Below are 17,475 nucleotides of genomic sequence, written 5' to 3'. Positions count from 1 at the left end.
TATATCCTTACACGCATGTTACACAGGTGTATATATGTAGAAAGACTAACAGTAGTCTGATAGAACACTTCTTATACCTTAAACCTTCGTCATTGCTGAATTGCTCACTATGCTATGAAAACAATCTACTTCATTGCTCTGGGGTGTTTGAGTTCTAAATAGTAGGTACTCTTTATTTTTTTAATAATTTATGCTTTTGCAAGAATTCTCAGCTGATATTTTTCCTTTTTCTGCAAGACCAGTAGACCTTAATCTAGAGGAATACATCATATTTAAATTTAAAATTGTCATTTCCCACACTTTGAATTGAACAAAATATGAAATTTTCCTGATCTTTCTCTTTAGTGGTGTAACTGTGAAAAGATCTTTCTTTAATCTTTCACATTGATTTGAAAGTATACATAAACCATAGATAACTCATCTTATGTTTCATAGCAATTAAAACTGTTATGATTTGTGCTTCATGTATTAATTCCTCTTCCCATTTTTGCTGGAAGCAATTGAATGAAATAGGTATGATTATTTGATTTTCTTTCTTTGGAATTGCTGGAGCTCAAACCTGGGGCTTCCCATATGCTAGGCAAGTGCTCTACCAATGAGCTGTATCACCAGCACTACTTGATTTTTCAATATGAGGAATTAAACCTACAGAGATTGATGCTTCTCCAAGGTCACAAAGGCCCTAAGAATCAAAGAAATTTTCCTCACTGATCCCCTAATTTCCATGAAGCAGCATTACCAGTTTCATAAAATAAGTGCTTATAAAATTTAGCTTAAAAGATGTTCAAATAAATATTTTTAAAAAGAGATGAAGTTCAATGTTCCAGAACAGAGATGAAATTGAACATTATGATAAAACAATTCTAATGCCAGTTAATAACTATTGAACATCTACTGTCTGCCGGATATTTTTGAACATTTTATGCATAATGCCTTAACTCATTAACCTAATGTTTACTGACTTGTAACCCTAGGAAGTTAGCATTATTACAAGATAAGAACTAGGAAGAATCCCCACCCAAGTAGGAATGTATTTAATCTCCTAAGCAGAAATGGGAAAGAAGCTAATATATTCAAGCTCTGTCAAGCAAAGACCTGGTCTGCCTTCTTCATGTGTTCTGTCCCTTGAACAGAGACTCACATGCATTAGGTTCTCAGGAAATATTTTACAGTTATAATGTTGAGTCAAATTTATCACTTTAGGTTGTGGTGGCTAAGTGACTTAATGAAAAGTCTACAAACATTAGTCGAAAGCTTATGCTTATTGTTATGGGTTTAAACTCCTGAGCACACCTCACCTTTAAGCAACTAGACCACACTATTCGTGTTCTTACAGTATCCTACATACTTTGATAGCATATTGTGATGAAAGTTCATTTGCTTTGCACTCATTAATTATAGTCTTTCTATATATAGTACATAAGCCTGTCTGTTTTATTCGACACTGTATCTCTAGTGAATAGTAGATGCTCAGTAGCTGTTATATAGATGAATGACTATGTTCTAAGACAAACAAAATATTAAGCCTGAGCAGTAACCAAACCATCCTTTACATATATACAGCATTTAGGCTGGGGAAATGGCTCAACAAGTAAGAGCACTATCTGCTTAAGCCTGAGCACCTGAATCCAAATCCTCAGAACGCACATAAGAAGTCCAGCCTGTAACCCCAACTCTGTGGGGAACAGAGACAGGAAAATCACTGGTGCTTGCTGGGCTCTAGCCAAGCCCCAGGTTCAGTGAGAGACCCTGTCTTAAGGGGATAAGGCAAAAAGTGATACTGCAGGACACCCAACATCATTCTCTGGCTTCCATGTGCAGTTGCATGCACTGCACGCACACACACACACACACACACACACACACACACACACCACACAAAGCATTTATATTAGCACTTGATATTCAGATGAGTTTTTCCATTCTGCTCATCTGTTTTATTATGCTCATCCACGTTGAAATAATTCAAGCCAGGGGACCAGATTATCCCTCCCCTCCTAAAAACATCAATTAGACAATATGAAGTTCCTGATCCAGTATGTACAGTAGCTCTCTCTTCCAGTGCTATGCTGGCCCGAAGTCCCATTTTGCTATTTAAGACCATCATCTTCTCTCTGCCCCTTTATAGAAGAGTTTTCTAGAGGTTTTGAGTGGACTGGTATTTAAATTTACAAAGCTATTTAGTATTTAAAACAAGAGAATTATCAAAAGTGATAAACTTCAATTTTTTTTAAACCTAAAAGTCGTTTAATATTTAGTTGCCTCATCTTATGGTGAAGGTCTAAAACTTTTATGAATTCCATGTCATCTTTGTATGAGCTATTCCCACAGTATGTTGGGACAAAAGCCAGTCTCTACTATGAGGACTATAAACTTGAGCAAGCTCCCTAAATCACTACACCATCTGTAAAATGAGAATAAAAATAGTAACTTAAGTTACAAAGGTTAAACAGTTCTGATATACTTGACTAATTCATGGGTCATATTAAATGTTTGATGAGCATTGGCAATTTTTTATCAATTTGCATTTCCATTTTTCTTGGATTTAAAAAGAACAAGAAATTAAAGATATTTACAAAATAAGTGCAGATTCTAAGCATTCGTGATTCTTCCCTCCTGCTCTTGCTTGAGTCTTTTAAATTATCTTCCACTTACCCTGCTTGTTTGTAATTGTTTATAACATCTTTCCATTAGATTTTTTAGAACAACAATGATTTCTTTTTCTACTCATATTTCATCCTTAATATTAAAACATGTTTGAGGGAAAAGCACAAGGAATTGTGGGTAGCTCAACTGGTGGGAGGGGAGAAATGGATGCAGTACAGGAAGTAACCTTGGTTTTGGGGAGACTAGAGAACTAAATGAACCAACTAGTGTTGGCTGAGAAAGAAAAGGCACTGCATAGCATAGTCACTCCTACTGTGGTGTAACATGCATTCCCTCTTCCATAGAGATGCTTCTTTGAAACCGACTCCTATAATCTATGCTCTTTTGTCATGACTCAGTTTCTGTTTATGTTTCCCCCTCCATTCCCTTAAATATGCGATGTTAAATGCAAATTGGAACCAGATAAATTTTATTTGGATGGATTTTGAAAAATATATCACTCTATATTAATTCAATATAGCTTTTTTGCTGGTTGTCAGACCCCACTTTCAAACAATTATTCTTACAGCCAGCATAGCTACTAAATGCCTCTTTAATATCTTGACTTTGGGAACCACTTGCATTCTTTTGACTTTACAAGGTAAGAGGTTCAAGGAACGCTTTGAACTTGAATGCCTCATATTTGTTTAATATTTTCACTTTAAAATAGACATGTTATAAAGAATTCACATTAGTATATAGCAAGTTCTTTATCATACGTTCCACGTTGCTATTTTTTTCTAAATGGAATTAACATTCTCTTGGGAACTTCGAAATGCTGCATCATTGCTATAGTTTCTGTTCCTTGGTTTGTTTCATTTTTTGCCATGTAATGTGTATGTGCGTGTGTGTGTGTGTGTGTGTGTGTGTGTGTTTTATAGCTTCACCGTAAGTGCCTTAAAATACCAGTTCTGCTCGCATGCATGAAATGTACTATGGGTGTCCTGGTTAAGCCCATATCCTCTATGTTGGCAGAACTTGGTTGAAGCAGTACCTTACTGGAAGAGGAGGTAAATATTGGCAGATAAATTAGATAAATGCTTCCATGAACAAAAACCTAATGTTTTCAACGTTTGGGGACATTAGAGCAAGTACACTGAATAATTATAATGATTATTACGTACATTGGTTTTCATTTGTGGCATTTGTGGCTCGCCATTATGTCATTAGCTTTCTTCCTTTTCTGATTTAATCTCTTCTGTCCCATGCTCCTTTGGTAGATAGTGTTTAGATTTGTCCCATTTGTAGGTGGCATTGCTCAGCTCATTGTTTCCAATTTAGGTCTTACACTTTATTTATCTAAGTAATGTATACTTTTATTTTAAGCTAAGTTGGAAATAGAATTTAGAGTACTTCATCTTTTTGAAGCGAAGATGGAGTGAAGTGTATTAAGAGGCTTTAATATAGATTTAAGCATAAGTATTTTTTTTAAAAAAAGAGCGACCCATGTAAGAAAACAGTTTCACACATTCATGAGCAGGTGTGGGCTTCTTAAGAGAGTTACCAAGATTTTAGGCACTTCATGTAAGATTGTAAAGTGCAACAAAGGATATTGGCTATGTACTAAAAATAGTATTAATATTAAAGTTATTGTACCTTCTTGTTTAATTTTCAGTGTAAGACCTATATTTGAAACCCCTGTCTCACCATTTACTTACTTGCACGATCTTCAGCCAGAAATTTAGTTTTTGTCTGTAACTGAAGGGTGATAATATTTACCTCTCTATATGTAGGAAGCTATATATAAGGTTCAAACGGATAATGTGTTCAAAAGAAGTTTTTAAACTCCAAGAACTATTCAGAAAACAGAAAAGACACATGGAATTTTGGCATCATCAGGTTACTACAATAAAAGTACAGTTTATCTTGACCTCTCTTCGTTAATTTCCCAGATGGCCAGTACAATGGGCAACCTTACAATTTTAGGTGAGTGAAAATGTAGCCTTGTGCTAGAGCCAGCTGTACCAGTTTTCAAAAGCTGCCTGGTAAGTTACCGGGGGCTTGTTAGTTGTTAATTATGATCATTATTAACAATTAACTATTTATAAACTTACAACTAAACATTCAACAGCAATGCTAATAAGTACTCATTTCCTCCTTCAAATTGTTTCACTATTGTCTTGATATGTTCAGAATAAAGGGATCTTACTGTATAATATAGTGTATCTATCCCCAAGCCTCTGCATCAGAAATGTTATTTTGGTAGTTTGAAATCAACCGTGGTGAAATACACCACAGAAATTGGAAAAACTGTGTCAGATCTTGATTTGTTTTGTTGGCATCTAGACACAAGTACTAGAGGAGATTTTAATAATGAAGATGAAACTTAAAAGTATGTTTGTTTATGAATAACATAAAAAATTGAGGAAATGTTTTTCCAGTACCTGAAAACTATCATCCGATTCCTATTCATTGAGGAATTTTAGCTTCAGTATATATCTTTGTTGCTTCACTATTTTCTCACTCATTAGTATATAAATACCAACCAACACTCATGTTGGAACTTGAATAATTTGAATGATTGCTTTTCTGAATTGAATATTAATCAAATATTTATTCGTAGTCTGACTTTACCAAACAGACTGAATTGAACCACAGGTTGGCCACCAATATAAGCTAAGGAAAAATTATTGAAATCACCATTATGTGAAAATCAGTTGGTCACCTAGAAGTTACTATTAAAGAATGTTATATATCTTATTAGAGTTTGCTAATTGTGTTCTCTATATATCTTTTATAGCAGTACAATTTATAATAAGCAGATCCTAGCTGGGCAATGGCACATGCCTTTAGTCCCAGCACTTGGGAGGCAGAAGCAGGAGGATTTCTGTGAGTTCAAGACCAGCCTGGTCTACATAGTGAGTTCCAGGACAGCTGGGGCTACAGGGAAAACGTGTCTCAAAAAGATGAAAAAAAAAAAATGCAGATTCTTCCTGTCACCTAAATGGCAGTGGAAGTGACAACAGATGTAGATGGTTAAATAAAGAAGGCGTTTGGGAGATTAAAGGGAGGGTAAAGTAGCCATGCAGTAAGTAGCTCTGTAAGAAATAAGGTTAGAGGAACATCCATGGTAGGGAGAGTTGTCTGGTGAATTCCAAGAAGGCTCAGTGGTGGATGAGGTAGAAAATGAGTCAGGGGAGGCATATAATAGAAAGTAAAGAAATATTGGCAGTTCTAAGGTTTCAGATTATCTTCGAAGCACATGGAGGAAATGAGGTTTGGTTCTTAGCTGCTGAATTGTTTTAAAGTACAGATGGGAAGGGAAACTGGATATTAGCAAAGTGTCATAACAGGGACTCGTATATTTAGACATTTTTTTCCTCATTTATAAATCTTGTTGATTTTTGCCTGTGTAAAGGAGTTATTAATTCATTTCAGTGCCTTGATCTCATCTTAATTCTATGGCAGATTGTTTTCTAGTCTGATTTGTTTTAACTGTAAAGCTCTCACTCAGTCACTCTGGATGGCACAGGTACTGCTGCCTCTTTTGTACTTTTCAGTACTCTGTTGCAAGTTTTTCTTATCTGTGCCACAGAACAGAAAAGCAAACAAACGGGAACCTACCACTATTGCATTATCGTGCAGCTATTAGCAAACTTCTGGCTACCATGGTGAGCTCTATTTCATCCATTATAACTGTACTCTGAGACTCCATGCTGTGAGTTCTTTGTTTTTGTTAACATTTTATAATAAAAGTTACTAAATTTGAAGGGATTTAAAAATTAGTAAAAGTTTACAAAAGAAAGAACTACCTCTCCACATTCACCCACCATAAAACCCCAGTGGCTAGGGAAAGCACCAAGGATTGGCACTTTAAAGGCTCACTCTGGATTTGCTAATTTGGCTTACTTTAGTTTTCTATGTAAATACTTTGTAGATGGTTTCAATGAATCACAGAATATTTATTAATAGACGATAGCAGGCAGGGGAACAGCTTTAGCATAGTCATAGAGTGCTTTTCTATTGTGTGCAATACCTGGGTTCAGTCCTCAGCATTGCAAAATTAAATGTTTTTCCACTAATACTAATGGAAGGAAAGGGATTTGATTTCCTCTCCCATGCACACGTCTTCATCCACTCCTTCAGCAACATAACAAATATTAAATGGTAAGCCCAGCATAAAGCCACAGAGACATAAAAATGAATATGACTTCAATTATCATGTCTTAAAAAAAAAACACGAAACCTATGTAAATATTTATTAATTTAAAAGATTGTGATCTAATTCCTACTCCAGAGGAAATAGATAAAGTGACAAATCATTATCCGACATTGCAGACTTGTAGGAACGTGAGGATAGATACACAGGGCACTATAATATGCATCAGGAAGTCATGTGAGTATCAGAGATAGGAAAGCCGAGTAAGTTATGGAGATGGTGACCAGGTAAGGTTGCCTATGGGTATCACTGATTGGAATGAGGAAGTATCTCCCTCAAATGGTTGAATTTCTCAAAGAGAAACATTCTCAATGGAAGATTGCCATTAGTATTCTATTAGGGCATGTTTTGATGCATTTAGAAGACACCCAACTGTTAAAGCAAAAGTTTATTGGTTTACTCAAAATCCAGAAGTTCAATTTCAGGCATGGCTGAACCCAAGGGCCCACATGATGTCAAATGGGCTTAAACTCTATCTCTTAGCTTTATCTTCTTATTTTGGTTTTATTCCTGAGAAGGCTGTCTCTACCTGGTGGATTGTGGCTCCTGAATTAAAACATCCTACCAGCTTAGTAACTGCAATGGAGAGTTTTCTCCAAATAGTCTTTCTAATCTTCCTGAAAGAGACTTCATTGATCTAGTTGGGCCACCTGAACCAGTAACCTTGATCAAGATATATAAAGCATGTATACTCTGCATGGCAACACCCAGATCAGTTACCACCAATACCTAAGGGGCTAGAGAGAAAGAACGAAGGAGAGGGGGGGGATGATGAGGTCGAGGAGGGAGAAAGGCAAGAATGGGGGAAGAGATGATGTTTCCCCATAATTATTGGGACTTTAAAAATAGAATAAAAAATATGCTGGGCATGCAGAAAGCCCCAGAAGCATCACACTTTACATTTTAAAGGAATTAGTCATTGTGTAAAATGTTTGTCAGCAACGGAAAGAACCCTGAAAATTAAGTATAGTTTTACAAGTTAAGTTACAAGTTGTTAAGTATCGTTGGTTTCACTTCCTGACTTTAATAGAAATTGAATCTCCATTTGTTTGTACTTTGAAATTTCAAATAGTACACAAATGAATTGACTATTGCTTTGCAACGTACCTCCATTTAACCGAGCTCCTTTTAGGGGATGGAGTAATGTTTACAACTTTTAAGCTAGCTTCATAGTTTTCCAGAGAAGGAATTTGTCTTGTTTGACTATGAGTCCAACAAACATGAAGGGTGCAGACGGCTGGTGGAGCTTCTGCCTGCCCGTTTTGCTCTTTCAGTCTTGACAAGCTGAATGTCATGCAAATGTCTCCAGCCTTGGCTCTGGGCAGGCAGGAAGCCAGACCAGTAATAGAAGCAGGAGGCAGTCTATGAATACTTGCTGATTAATTTTAGCTCCATAGACTTGATGGGTTTTCCATCCCTATAATTACCATCAGCAAATAGTTATTGAATGATGTCCAGCATATTTTTATTTTTCTTTCTTTGGTCCTAATTTTCATTTTCTATTTTACCTCTCTGTGAGCTCATCACATGTGTTTCATCATACCCTGTGCCACCTATGATCAATGCATCAGGACTCAGCATTATTTTGCTTATGAGATTGTCTTTTTATCACTTATCTATCTACCTATTATCTATCTATCTACTTAGCTATCAATTCTCTATCTGCCTATTATCTATCTATCTACTTAGCTAGCTATCACTTATCTTCTTAGTTAGATAGCTATCAATTATTGTCTATCATCTACATATCAACCAGTCGTCTATCAGTCATCTATCATCTATCTATCTATCTATCTATCTATCTATCTATCTATCTATCTTCTATCTAAATTATCTTTTCACTGAAACAGTCTAAGTCCTCTCTAGAAGTGGTGAGAGAATAAATTATGTATAGAGGAGATGAAATAGGTTACTGAACAGCTGTTCTGTGCTTGCTGCTATATTAGTAGATCCATATCTGCTTTATAAGTTAGTCTTTTTATTAGAAATGATGTGTGACAAGGCTGTAAGCTCTTGTGGACTTGATCTGTGGAGGAAATGGAGAGTAAGGGTGGGGAGCTGAGTTATGAACAGGACAAATAGGGAGAGATTTTGTAGAAAGGAGATCATGGGCACCCAAACAAAATGGTTAACCTGTGTGGGTGACATTAGAAGGATGAAGCATAACTTTAGATATCACTTCTGTTGAAAAACAAAAAATGAAAAAAAAAACTTAAAAATAATTGGTGCTAGAAAATAGTACAGACTTATTGTGGCACCCAGACATTCAGAAGATAGAGATGCATAGAAGTAAAATCTCCCCATATGATCCTATTTTAAAGATGTAATTAGGTTTTAAGAGAGTATATGTACTTCTATAAGCCTTTTGTGTATGGATTCAAACCCACAGTTTCTCTTCTAAATTAAAAAACCATGATTGTGTGTATATGTGTGAGAATGATGTGTGTGTGTGGGGGGTGACATGCTGCATCATATGTGTGGAGGTCAGTGGACAACTCTGTAGAGGCATTTCTTTCCTTTCACCTTTACATGGGTGCTGGGGATTGAACACAGGTCACCAGGCTTGTATAGAAAGTGCCCATATATGCTGAGTTCGAGTTGTTTTTTAAAGAGAAATGAGATTTTACTACCTGTGTTTTTCAACTTCATCAAATGTTGTTGAACTTTTGTGTCAATATTTTTAGGTAGTAGTGGAATGGTATAATTATTTTAACATTTCTATTGTTGCTGTATGTTTAAATTGTTTCTGCTATTGCTGGAACATACTAAAACAAGTACTTGTGTATCTATATTTTTGCAATATTGTACAAGCATTTTTGTAGTAAAGAACTAGAATCTCTCAGGCCAATGTGATTCAAGTAGTGATTAAATGCCCAGATGTGCTGCATTGATGGAAATGCTCATCGAGTGCAGCTTATTTTCTGCTCACATCTTCCTTTAGGTGTTATAGATACATTGTTAGAGCAAGAATTGTGAATGGCTATATAGACCAAACTACTTGACCCCCCCCACCCCATGGTTGCTTATTCATACTTTGCTGAACCCATCCTTGTGTTATAGTAAGTTCAAGAAGATTGGTTTCTTGAACTGGGAAAAGTCACTCACAGGGATCATTAAGGGCCTGCATAACAGTTCTGCTGACCAGACTCCAATCTATCAAGGTGCCATGGCCACACGGTGGGAAGGTATTGCTTTGCCTGCAAAGAATCTATTTTCCACATATGGTATCAGATCTAAAATTTCTGCTACAAAGTATAGCTTTAGTCCCATGTTTGTGGTGCTGTTTACAGCATCCCTCACCTTGTGTGGGGGCCAGATGCAGCCTTGCAGAACATGAGTACAGAGGTGGGCACAGGGCAGCAGCAAAGGAGTCCTCCTTCTAGTCCTCCTGGGACTACTTAGAAACTTGCCTTTTAAAAACGTAACATGTAAACTTGAAACCGCTGGGGTCTACCACTTACAGACACCACTGAAATGAAGTAGATACCCGCCAAAGGAGAAAAGAAACAATATAAAAAAGAAAAGAATAATAAAAAGAATCTCAATTATCTAATTTGAATGCCTGGATACCAAGGCTAGACATTCCAATAAATGACAATACTTCTCCCCTTTCCTTTTCCTTCCCTTCCCCTTTATCTTCCTCTTTTCCTTCAGCAGTTCAGTCTCTAAATTTTGTCTGATAGGACCCTGATACCAGAGCTAATGATATAAAATCCAAGAACATCCCTTCAACTGGAGGAGAGAAGCAGACCAAGGTTGTTGGGCATCTAAGATGACCTCAAAAGAAAAGGAGAAGCCTGAAAGAGAAGCCAGCTGGATGCCTAAAAATAAAATTTACCTGCTACACAAGTTGGGCTAAAGTTTCCTCTTAATGATTAATTAGGTGGGATGGCTAAACTCCTTTATCCAGAATATGTGTACAGAGTGAAAGTATCAACCTCGAGTTAATTCTCAGGTCCTGGCTACATCTGCCTCAGATTTCCATTTTCTTAAAACATATAGAAAAAGCTTCTCTATTTTGGGGTACGTTTCAAAAGAAAAAGGGAAAAACAAAACCTTGGTAATCCTCTATGAAAGGATTATTTAGTTTCAGTTTAAGGCAGTTTAAATTCTTAATCTGCTTTCTGTATCAGTGCTCTGTTTACAATGGACTTGATAATACATTAACTTAAACACCATTTCTATATATATGACCTGGTAGAATTTATGTTAAAATATCTTGATATATTATTAACATTTGTTTACTTCAAAACCTGAAAGCTTCACTTACATGAAAAATCAGTATCATAGTTAAATTAAATCTATAGTCCTTATGCAAACTTTGTATTTCTCTATATACATAGCAGAGGCCTATGGTGTGGTTGATAAGGATATCATTAATTACATTCATTCTACATTTATTTATGTGAATAACTGTAATTCAATTTGAAATAGACTCGAGACTGTATCTTAGTAGACATGTGTCTTTGGCAAGTTATTTAACTTCTCTGCGTCTTTATTTAGTTGTCTGAAAAATATATGTAACGAGTATTTCCTTCCAAAGACAATTGTACAGAATAAATAAAATACTCCCTAAAAAACCTTTAGCACAGTCACTGGCACCAAACAGTGCATAGTAAAGTAACTGTTATCATCGTTCCTGCAAAAAGTGATATGGCCAGATTCATATACCCTGAAAGACGCATGTGCCCTTCACCAGCATCCTTCATGCCAAGCCCCTTTCCTCCTCACATCATACGTTGTGAAGTGAGGCTCACTGAGCACCTGCCAAAGATTCTGTAAAAGAAATCCAGACATTAGTTGGGAATTTTCACGTTCATTACATGATTTACCAGGCCTGTCTTACCTTTGGGGTCTTGTAAGTCTATGAGCCACACAAGTTACATATCTCTGTGCAGTTTGATCATGATGAAACCTAGGAGGACTGAAGATTTCACCAACTAGCTGAGTATGGTCAAATAAAGGCAGATATTTAAAAGCACACAAGTCTTTACACACTCTTTAACAAGCAAAATCCTACAGCCAAAAGAAATAAAAGCACCATGGAATGATTTTTCTGGAATCTCACCAACTTGCCAAAGACCCAGAATGAACATGAGAGCTTTCCTAAGTCCTAGTCAACTAAGACACGCACAGTGCTAGATAATCTTGAGATGTCAGTATTCACCTTTTATGAATTTATTGCTGCTGTCTTGTGTCAATCTACAAACTCAGTTGTTTACTATATCAATGTCCTCAAACACTCCTTAACTGCAAGGTCAAAGTTCATACAGTGGCGTGGACTCAACACTGGGCTGCAGACTGGGCTTTGGCTTTATACTCCTTCTACCTCTGCCCTCAGCTGTGTGATCTGAAGTTACTTTCCCACCTGTTGACAGTTGCCTTTCTCTGCTTTGTTCTCTGGACTTTTCCTCCTCATTGCTCTCAACCCATGCAGATGTACAGTTGTCCTCCTGTGTCCATGGGAAATGGGCTTCAGGACTCTGTGTGGATACCCAGATCAAAGGATGTTCAAGACCCCTTTATAAAATCCTACTATAAATCCAGTGCCAGCACTGTGTGAACGGTTGTTATACTGCATTGCTTAGGGAATGCTGGCAAGAATTGGCACAGGTGTGGTACAGATGTATTTTAAAACATTTTCTGTGTGTATCTGTATATGTGTGTGTATGTGTACACACATATATGCAAGTGAGTATGCATGTGTGTGCATGTGCATTGTGGAGTCTAGAGGTCAACACTAAGTGTTGTCCTCAAACTCTCTCCACTTTATTTTTTTAACAAAGGGACTTTCACTGAATGTGGAGCTCACCAATTCAGCTAGTGTGCTTGGCCAGCAAGCTCCAGAGATCTTCCTATCTCTGCTTCTCCAGTGCTGGGATTAAACACTCCATGACCAGCTCTTTTGCACAGGTTCTAGGGGATCAGGTTCGCATGCTTGTGTGGTAAGCACTTTACTGATTGAACCATCACCCCAGCCCCCCAAGATGCAATTATTTTCCCTGAGTATTCTTGGGCTGTGATTAATTGAGTCTACAGATGAAAAACTCATGGATTCAGAGGACCAACTATAATTATACCCTTCTTCCTACCTCTGGCTGCAAAGTTTTTATTATCATCCCATACTTGAAGGTTCTTGATATTTGCCTCTATGAAGGCACTGAAGAGAGAAGTAAGACTCTATTCTTGAGGCTCTCTTAGAAGAGACACAGACACAGAGATGATGAGTTAAGTAAACACAGGATGTGGCAGGAGCCCCTTGGGTTGGAGAATGAAAACAGAAATTTATAGGATGATCAATCTCTGGTAGATAGGGACAGACAGACATAGTCTGAGGTTGAAGATGTCAAAGCTCATGTTGAGAGGCAGAATCGTGCCAATAGAACTGGCTTAGATCAGCACAGAACCACAAAAAACCCAGGCGCTCCACACTCCTCAGTGTAACTAGGCCTCTACCTAGTTACCTCAGTTTCCTCGTCAAGTAAACAGGTAGAAGGAATGGATTCCCTTTCAGCCTTTTGTGAACATTCAATGAGATTCATGTGCTGATGTTAGCAGAGTAGCTGGCTCTAGCTTGCTGAAGCAATAGCAGTCATATTACCAGGTTGCTTTTGCCAAACCTGTTGTTTGGTCTCTTTCTCTCTGCCAGGGACAGGCTTGTTTATATTCTATCAGTGATGTTTTGTTTATAAATAATTTTTAAAGATTTCTTTTTTATTAATATATATATGTTTGTGTATGCTTGCATATATGTGTACCACATGCATACAAGGGCCTGCAGAGCCAGAAGAGGGTGTTGGGTCCCTTAGAACTGGATTTGATAGGTGGTTGTGAGCCTCCTAATGTGGGTACTGGGGACCAAACCCAACAGAATTTTCAACAAAAGCAGAAAGTGGTTACACTGAACAATCTCTCCAGTCCCTATAATTTTGCAGTGGGGGGGTTGGTCTTTTTTGAGATAGGGTCTCCCTGTAGCCACAGCCTTCCTGGAACTCACTACATAGACCAGGCTGACCTTGACTATAAATATGTTTAATAAGACTCAAGTATTTGAAACACTATGATTAAAAAAAAAAAAGAGAGAAGATGGGTTAAGAAGATGGCTCAGCAGGGAAAATGCTTGCTGCTCAAGACTTACAACTTAAATTTGATGCCTGAAACCCATGTAAAGACTGAGGAACAGAACCAACTCCACAAAGTTGCCATCTGACTTCTATTTGTGCACTGTGGTACATGCACTGCCCCCAGTACACATCATATGCACATAATAATAATGTTTTAAAACATAACATTCCATACAATACCTTGAAGAAATCACAGATGTGTCACTAATAATAATGGTTTTCCTTAGTTAAGTAGTTCTCAGTTAGGGGTGATTTGGGTCCCAGAAGTATTCAGCAATGTCTGAAGACACATTTGGTTGTCTCAAATGGAAGGTGGGTGTCTCATGGAATCTAGTGGGTGGAGGCCAGGGATGCTGCTAATTGCTTCTACCACAGCAAAGAAGTGTCCCATCCTAAATACCAGTAGTTGCTGAGGTTGAGTAGTCCCACCCTAGATGTAGCCCACTCATTGCTTGTTTTCAATAGTCATCAAGAACACAGTAATGTTTCTACATTCACCTGCAAAAGTGTATCCTTTGGGCATTTTACACATTTTAGCATCTTTGAAATGAAACTCCTCTGGAGTTTTTGGTAGTCATTCAAATATTCTTGTCAAAATAATGGATTTTATTTTTGATGTGTGCATGTCTGTGTATGATATATGTACATGTCTGTGTGGATGTAGGCTTCTCTGTGTGTGTGTATTTGTGTGTGTGTGCATGAGAAGAGGCCAGAGGAGGACGTTGGTGTCCTGTTCTATCACTCTTTACTTTAATCCTTTAAGACAGGGTCTCTCATTGAGCCTAGAAATAGGCTGGAGCAGGGAGCAAGCCCCAGTGATCTTCCTGTTTCCATCTCTCAGTGCTAGTTTACAGGCCCATGTGGTCATGTTTGGCTTTTTTTGTGGGTGCTGGGATCCAAACTCAGGTCTTCATGCTTGCACAGCAAACTGAGCCTCCTCTCCAGCCCAGGAAATTAATATTTTTTCATGACATGAATGACAGGACAAATTCTTTTTTTTTAGATTATATATAAAATATATTTTAATTTAGATTATATATAATACAATATATTATATATATTTGGGGTGGTGGTGTTGGGATTGAATTCAGGGTCTTGTGCATGCTAAGCCAGCCCTCTACCACTGAGCTATACAATCAACTACATGATGTTTTTAATGAAATTCATCCCAAAGGCATTCACTTGGTCCTAGTTTGGAGTCTTACCCCCTCCCCCCATCCCATCCCCAGAAATAGAGATCCACCTTGGTTTGTTTCCACTGTTATAAGGTGCAAATGACCAACTCCTGGGAGGAGGGAGCCTGGCTCCTTTGAATTCCCATAGTCTTCCTAACACGTCTTCCAGAGCTGGGTCAACAACAGGACTGCTCAGAGGGTCTGTGTGTTTATTTTTCTCAAATGAGAATTAGCACCAAGTCGTTTTTTTTTTTTTTTTCTAAATTGCAGCATTAAGTGAGCCTCATGCTTCATTCCTTATTTTCCTTCATCCAGAAACCATGTAAGAGGTTTCTGGTAAGAGGTGGACTCTGGGGTGAGATTGCCGGGGCTTGACTCTGGTTCTGCTTGTTAGCCACATGACCTTCATGTGCTTCTCAGCCTCTGAGTGCCACAGATCTTTACTGGGTGAAGACAGTAACACCTGCCTCACAGGGTGTTGTCAGAATTCATCGAGTTCCCATAACATACTTATAACCCAGCTTCCTAGACTGTGGGTCCCAGTCCTATATAGAGTCATGTAACTGAATGTGGGGGCCATGAAAATTGGGCAACAGCAAAAGATTTCTGAATGCCCAATGGCCAAAAATTCAAAACTGTGTAGTGAACTGAAGGTGTTTCTGGCTGTGCTCGCCCATGTTGCATCACATACCTCCACTGCAGCCTTGGATCTGAACACGCAGCTCGTACACTTTGCATTGTGCATGCTCACCTTGCACACAAAGCTAACAGATGCCACCTGAAACACCCTGGCTCGACTTGAGACTACTACATGATATAAATCACAGTGCTCTTACTATACAAGTTTTCTGCTCTTATAGAAACATAGTAGTTTAATTAGAGAGAACAGGGACTTTTAATATTTTTCTGCCATCATTCCTCAGCACGTAAGTGGCCAATTAGAATAACTTTGGATTTTTTATGTTTTTTCAATTGCTATTTGAGTTGTTTGAGTTTCATAAAAATGATCCAGTGGATTTTGGCTTGGAATTAGGACAGAATTTCCAGTGGTTTCTAAAGTGGTCCTAAACATCCTTCTGCTACTCTGAGCTGCAAAGAAGTGCTCTCAGCAGCGACAATTATAAAATCAAAATATCGACCAATTCTGAAAATTGTTGAAGATGCTCTACAATCTAGTATTATTAAATATTCAGTTAAGATTTAATTATTTATGTCAAAACAAGCCTATTCATCTCATTAGTAGGCAAATTTGATTCTTAAGTAAACGATAAAATTACAGGTATAAAAAAGAATTGCTTTAAAATAAATGGATTATTTCATAGCCATAAATGTTTGATTTGTACACCCATTTTATATACCTGGGGTTGTGTGAAAATGGAAAAAGTTTAAGTGGCACTGACTAGAACACAGCCCAGCACATGGTCACAGATAAATGTTAGCTGTGGCTCCTATTTGTCAGCCTTCTTTGCTTTTTCTGGATCATTCACTTGCCTGTAGGACTCTCTGACATAAACTGTAGTGTGATGTGCCACACTGTCTCAGCTGGGCTCAGCAAAGCCTGGGAGCTGAAGTGGTGCTCACTGCCTGTCAGCTCTACCTCTTTGTTACCAGTACCTTGTGCTTTCCCTCCCCTTTTCTTTACTAGTACCTGGTTTTCTTTTCCTGTCCCTAGCATGATATTGCCCTGAGGACTTCCCTGCTTTGAACTTCCATGATTCTTTACAGGGCCATCCTCTAGGACACTGAGACACCGATTTCCATTCAAATCACCTGAGGGTTTGTTTGAAGTACAGACATCCTGGCCCTACCTCAAACCTTCTGCCTGAGGACAGAGTCCAAGGATATTTATCTGCGGTGGAATGACAAACTTTCTAAGAACATGTCCAAGGAGGCCTGCTGCTAAGGCTAGTTGTGTGGCCAGATTATCTACCTACATCTCGTTTTCCTGTCCTCATTTGTAAAATGGCTCTGAAAGTGAAGTTACTTTGGCATTCAGAATTCAAACAGGATGGAACCAATTCCTTCATGGAACCATGCAATAGACTGCTGCACAGCAAGCAGAGGTTAGTGCACCCTGACGTTGCCTTCCTTTACAGAGGTGCAGGTTCATTGTTAACTTGATGTCTTCAAGTGGCATTAACTCGCAATAGCAAAACAAGTTTTAAAAAGAGAAACACACTTACTTTTACTACAGAGCTATGGGAATCAAGATAGTGCCATACTGCCGTAAGAACAGGCACGTAGACTATAGAACCTAATTTAGAGTCCAGAAACACATTTTGGTTCAATTCATTTCTGATAAGAATGTTAAGACAGTCTTTTCAATGGATGGAGCTGGGATGACTGGACAGCCACATGCAAAATATATATA

The 17,475-nt window shown here is 37.9% G+C and overlaps 1 protein-coding gene across 1 annotated transcript in view; it reads right to left on the bottom strand.

Moving 5' to 3' along the window:
• Window positions 1-17,475, bottom strand: part of Nr3c1 (nuclear receptor subfamily 3 group C member 1) — a 138,467-nt gene that overhangs the window by 112,402 nt on the left and 8,590 nt on the right. The window lies entirely within an intron of this gene.

Source organism: Nannospalax galili, unplaced genomic scaffold, assembly GCF_000622305.1.
Source record: "Nannospalax galili isolate Female #2095 unplaced genomic scaffold, S.galili_v1.0 scaffold222, whole genome shotgun sequence".
Classification (NCBI taxonomy): domain Eukaryota; kingdom Metazoa; phylum Chordata; class Mammalia; order Rodentia; family Spalacidae; genus Nannospalax; species Nannospalax galili.
Note: the sequence above shows the minus strand (reverse complement) of the source record. Positions and strands in the feature narration are given on the sequence as shown.